Below are 6,578 nucleotides of genomic sequence, written 5' to 3'. Positions count from 1 at the left end.
AAAGGGCCTGGGAACGGCTTTCCAAAGGGTAGCAGAGAAAGCACTAGAGCAGAGGTGTGGAAGCTCTTCCTGGGGCTGCGTTCTATTGATGGGTGGTACCAAAGGGTGTGGAGGCCAAAATACAAAGAAAACCAGCCTGTTTTAACTTGGCTCTTACAGCCACTAACAGAAAGCCCCATCACATCTAGGTCAAACACGCGGCTCCCTTTGCTTTTCTGTCCCCTCCCTGACTTCGCTTCTTGAAAACAGGAAGTAATTAGTCCCATTCAGTCCGATAGGAGAGAGCAGCAACCGAACTTAATGAGGGTTTTTTTGTGGCATAACAAAAGCCAGAAGGGGCAGAAGACGCACGAGAGGCAGAAGACGTCATGTGAGCAATCTGTGAGTAACGAGCATGCAGTAAAACACTCGTCGGATGGAGCTTTAAGCCTTAGGAGAGGCATTTCAACATTTTAGAATGGGGAAAAACTGCACAAACCATAAGTGATTGGGGGAAATGGGATGGCGCTTGAGGAGGGGTGTGTGTCCATCTGGAGAACACTGGAGGGACAGATTAGGACCATCATTATTATTATTATTATTATTATTATTATTATTATTATTATTATTATTATTTGTGCTCCACCTTTCTACCAAAAAATGGCACCCAAAGTAGCTTACACATTTAATTAAAACAATAACAACACATTAAAATACAATAAATCACAACAATTACAGGGGAGGGATACAAATTACAAACAGCACCCAATCCAACGGATTCACTTATAGACTAAGGAAAAGAAAAGGAACCTCTCGTGCAAGCACTAGAGTCATTACTGACTCCTAGAGGGATGCCTGCTTTCGCTGATGTTTTCTTGGCAGACTTTGTAGTGGGGTGGTTTGCCATTGCCTTCCCCAGTCACGGTTACCTTTCCCCCAGCTAGCTGGGTACTCATTTTACCAACCTTGGAAGGATGGAAGGCTGAGTCGACCTGAGCCAGCTGCCTGAGAACCAGCTTCCGCTGGGATCGAACTCAGGCCATGGGAAGAGTTTTGGCTGCAGTAACCGCCGCTTACCACTCTGCACCACACAAGGATCTCATACAGACTAAAGGGCTCCTTAAATAAAGTGGTTGTTGCCTGAAAGGACAACAATGAGGGAGCAAACCTAGCCTCCCTCAGGAGGATGCTCCACAGTCTGAGAGCAGCCACTGAAAAGGCCCTGTTTTAGGTTACTACCAAATGTGTCTCTTAGGACAGTGGTCTTGAGAGAAGGGCCTCTCCAGAAGATCTTAGGAACCAGGCAGGCTCGTATGGAAGAAGGTGGACTTTCAGGTAACTTGGTCCCAGCTTTAGAGGTTAGAACCAGCACTTTGAATTCCGCCCAGAAACAGGATGGTAGTGAGTGAATCTGCTGTAACAAGGGAGTTGTGTGCTCCCTGTAACCAGTGCCAGTCAACAGTCTGGCTGCAGCATTCTGAACCAGCTGAAGTTTCTGAACAGTTTTTGAAGGCAGTCCCACACAGAGTATGTTCTAGTAGTCCAGATGGGATGTAACTAAGGCATGAGTAACCATGACCAGATCAGACATCTCTCAGAACAAGCGCAATTGGCACAGTAGCCTCAGCACTCCTGGCCACTGCCAAAACCTAGCGCAAATCTACACCTTGTATGAAATAATTTCAATCCCATCATGGTAACACTATATCCCTCTTGCACATGTATACCTCGTAGGACATGCAATGACATTGGTTGCAGTATTTTGGATAATGTGGAATAAAATGAAAGCAGTATAAGGGATGTGTCATGGGCCCCAACAGTTATCAGTGCACTTCAATACTGCTATAAAGCAGTCGTGTAGATCTAGCCCTGGGCATCCAGGTTTAGGGACAAGCCCAAGGGTATACCCAAATTATGAGCCTGTGTCTTCAGGCAGAGTGTACAGGTTGAATTCCTGTTCCCTGATCTGCCTTTTGACTGACCAAAAGCAACCCTGCCATGTCTGGATAAAGCTTCAATTTGTTTGTCTTCATCCAGTCTGTTACCAACATCTGGCACCAATTTAGAACCAGAACGGCTTCCTTGGATTTAGCTAGAAAAGAGAGATAGAGTTGGGTGTCTTCAGCACACTGGTGGCACTGAATCCCACAACTCTCTTGCAGCGGTTTCATGTGTATGTTAAACAGCATGGGGGATAAGAAGGAACCCTAAGAGTGCAATCCAATATATTTTTAGACAGAAAGAAGTCTTCCTTTTTTATAGACATGCATAGGATTAGACCCCAAATAGTTTTTGTTTGCTTGAACCTTGTAACACATTGAAATTGTGAGCATAACATTCATTTTCATTTTTTTCATTTTTTTCACTCCACATAAGCACGTTTTTTATTGAAGATATTCAAAGTGGTTTATAAAAAGGAATAAAACAACAACAACTAGAAGAAGCAGAAGCAGATTAATGAACAAGACATTCTAAAAGTTAAATCCTTATTTTGTAAAGTATCTCCAGTCTAAATTCTTAGGGATGTTGCAAGCTCAGTTTGTGAGTCAGTCTAGAAGAAAATAAACAAGTCTCCATGGTGACTAATTCCTGTGGGATAGTGGGAAGGCAAGGGGGGGTGAGTAAAACCACCATATTCTCCACATTCAACCATTTTTCACGTCCTGTTTTGACAAAGCTTAGTTTGGGGAGAATTACTGGACAGTTTCTCCACTTTCCCCACCCCTGTAGCTGAATGTTCAGTGTAAATAAACGGCCTCCCTATGCTAGAACACCATAATCCCTACCCAACATCTGTCATAAACCACAACCAAGGATCTCCTGAAAGTTCCTCAAATAGGTTAAACTAACATAAGCTCTAGCAGACTCACCCCATGCAAGAATTTCCGTGGTGGAAAAAGCCATTGTTTTTGGCTTACACTTTCCTCAGGAGTATCTCTACTGTAGCGCCTTTACAACTACAAGCTAAATCAGGGTATTTGAACCTCTTTCAGCCTAAGGGCCAAACTCCAGTTTGTAGAAGCTCTTGGGGGCTGCATTCCAGTTGAGCCCGGGGCTGCGGAAGGTGTAGCTGGTTCCGTGGCTTTTTCCGGCTGTTCACTTACTCGTGAGTAGCCAGGAGAAGCCTCGCACTGGGCACAGCACTCCATAGGAGCACTGTGCCCATCTGGCCCAGGGGGGTAAAATCACGGGGGGGGAGAGATGGGGGCCGGGGGGGGGGGGAAGAGCGGACCCGGCGGGAGAGATGGAGGGGGAAGAGCGGAGGCAGGGTGGGGAGATCACAGACCGGGGGGGGTGGAGGGGGCATCGGACACGGCAAGCGGGTGATCGGATGGGTGGGTGATGGGCATGGCGAGCGGGCAGGCGGGGGGCATCAGACATGGTGGATGGGGGGGAAACGGGGCCAGGGCAAGCAGATCGGGGATGGGGGAGAAGAAGAACAGGGCTAGGGCAAGCAGATTTGGGACGGGGGGGGGAGAAGAATGGGCCAGGGCAAGCAGATCGGGAATGGGGGGGAAGAACGGGGCCAGGGCAAGCAGATCGGGGATGGGGGGGAAGAAGAACAGGGCCAGGGTGGGGAGATCGCGGCCGGGGGGGGCAGAGGGGGCATCGGACATGGCGAGGGGGGGGGCGGACGAGGGGGCGAGCAGGGAGCGGACGAGTGAGCGAGGGGGGCGAGCAGGGGGGTGAGCGAGGGGGGACGGGCGGGCAAGTGAGCGGGGGGCAGACGAGCGAGCAAGGGGGAGAGCAGGGGGTGAGCGTGGGGGGAGTGGACGAGCGAGCGAATGGGCGAGTGGGGGGGGTGAGCGGACGGGCAATCAAGCGGGCGAGCGGGGGGAGCGGACTGGCGAGTGGGGGAGGCATCAGACATTGGGGGAAATCAGGGGCAGGGGGAGCGGGGAACTCTGTTTTTTTTTAAAAAAGCGTCTTACCTTTTCGTTGGTGCGCTCCTGCGCACATGGCCCTTTAATTTTTAAAAAAATGGCTGACGCGATGGGGCTTTCCCTTACCGCGTCACGTGTTACGTCTAGCTAGGGGCGACGGCGCACGCTAGCTGCAGCGCGGCATCGCCCCTACTCCCCACTGGATTACCAAGTAGGTCTAGCAAGGCCCTGAGTCAGACCCTTGGTCCATCTAGCCCAGTATTGTTGACCCTGACTGGCAGGAGGTCTGCAGGGTTTCAGGAAGGAATTTTTCACGCCCTACCTGGAGATGTTGGGGATCAAACAGAGACCATCTTCATGCAAAGCAGATGGTCTACCACTGAGCTAGGGCCACTCCCTTAAACTGACTAGTACAATGGCCACTTACACATGGCCAAAAAAGAGGAAATGCATATTTGTTTATATTTATCAGGGCTGACCTGAAACATTTTGATGTCTGAAGTGAAAAACAAGACGGTGCCCCACTCCCATTCCATGTACAAAAGCTGACTGGACTGGCAGATGAATCGGCTTTCAACAAGGACGATGGGACAGTACCCTCCACTGTATCTGAAGGAAGCAGGTAATTTAACAGCCACAGAATCGGCCATATGACATACTGGTTTCTCCTTTGACACCTTGCTGCCATCTCCTAGCATCTGCTGCCTGGCATGACTGCTTCACTCTGCCTAATGGTAGGGCCAGCCCTATATTTATTTATTTCCCACCTTTTTTTCCTCCAAGGAACTCAAGGCAGCATACATAATCCTCCTCCTTCCCTCTATTTTTATCCTCACAACAACAATCCTGTGAGGTAGGCTGGGGCTGAGCGTATGTGACTGGCCCAAAGTCACTCTGGTTTTCCATGGATGAGTGGGGACTAGAACCTGGATCTCCCGACTCCCAATCCAACACTTTAGCCACTAAACCACACTGGCTCAGTTCGGACAACACAATAACCACTGGTGGTTTTAGTAGTCAACTGTCAGCTGGATGGTCAATGGCTGGTAATTGTATTGTCTGTCGGACAAAAAACACCCCATGGTTGACTTTTTTCTAAAAAAAAAAACCCACTGGAGAAACACAACTGGCTACAGAGTTGACCAGTCACACAACTGGTGATTATTGTGTTGTCTGTCAGACTCAGTGGACTATTTTGCAGGGTTGAGTGGGCTAACTTGGCTGGCTACAGAGTTCCCGGGCCAGAGTGGCCAAAACCACACCAGCCACTCTGCTGCAGCTGGCACAACTTGCAGAGCTGCTGGGCTAACACCGGGAGGACGGGGAGAGGAGTGAAGGCTATGTCAGTCAAATGCCAGATTGACTATTAATCCACTCAACACGAGCCTCAACCACTCCACTGGGGGCATGGCAACATGTCGTGTGGGGAGTACCCGCAAAAAACCCACAGGAGTTACTTCCCCCCCCCACACACACACAGTATTGACTAATGTGCTGTCCAAAAGCAGCCACTGACTTTCAATTATTTATGTCCCATCTTTCAGGATGCAAATCCTTGCGAGGCAGCTTTATTAAAATCATTAATAAAATCATTATTAATGATTTTATTATCATTAATAAAATCACAACAAACCATGTTTTAGAAGAAGTCACAAGCGATGGTGACATATGGCCATGTTGGAGAGAGGGACAGTCCAGTCAGAGCAGGCTCTGAGGTGGTCTTTGCCTGCCTGGAATCCTACCCACAGAGCAGTATTGGTAATGGCCCCCTAGCAGGAGAGGAGAATCCAGCTGGAGGAGGCTGTGAGATAGTCTTCGCTTGCCTGGTTCCTTGTCTTCTGGGATCCTTCCTTGCCACAAGACAGATGATGGTAGATGATCCAGAGAGAGTCTGGCTGGAGCAGGCCCTGAGATTGTCTTTGCCTGCCTGCCTGCCTCTTCTGCAGTCGTACCCACAGAGCAGTTGGTGGTAATGTAGTGGGTGGGGACAGTCCCATTGGAGCAGGCTGAGGTTGTTACCTAACAACTGACACCTTCTAAAATTCCATCTTTAAGGTGCAATCCTATGCATGTTTAGACAGAAAAAAGGTCCTACAACTCCCAGCATACCCCAGCTAGCTGGAGTTGTAGGACTTTTTTTCCTGTCTAAACATGCATAGGATTGCGCCCTTACACAACTACTAAAGGTGCAGGAGCACTGTCCTCTTTTATATCTGTCCACCCTCTCCCTCAAATCTCCTTTATTTATTTAAAATATTTCTAGGCTGCATTTCAAGGCAGAAGCCCTCCTGGTGATTATGTTTTGCTGGGACGAGGTTGAATTGGAGAAGCAAGGCAGGTCCATTATGCGACCTTTATGATGCTGCCTCATCATTGGCAGCCTCATCATCAGAGCCAAAAGATGCAGTGATGGCCACCAATTTGGACGCCTTTAAAAGGAGATTGGACAAATTCCAATCTTATGGATAACATAAGAACACACAAGAAGAGCAATGCTGGATCAACCTAAGTGTCCAACTAGTCCAGCACTCTGTTCACACGGTGGCCAAGCAGCTGTTCACCGGGGACCCACAAGCAGAACACGATGCAACAGCACCCTCCCACCCATGTTCCCCAGCAACAGGTGTACATAGACTTACTGCCTCTGATACCGGAGGAGAAGGCTATTAATGGTGACTAGTCCTGATGCCTCCAGTAATCAGAGGCAGTAAGCCT

Source organism: Elgaria multicarinata, chromosome 5 (genome assembly GCF_023053635.1).
Source record: "Elgaria multicarinata webbii isolate HBS135686 ecotype San Diego chromosome 5, rElgMul1.1.pri, whole genome shotgun sequence".
NCBI lineage: Eukaryota > Metazoa > Chordata > Lepidosauria > Squamata > Anguidae > Elgaria > Elgaria multicarinata.
The sequence above is the reverse complement of the archived record's forward strand: the minus strand, read 5'-3'. Positions refer to the sequence as shown.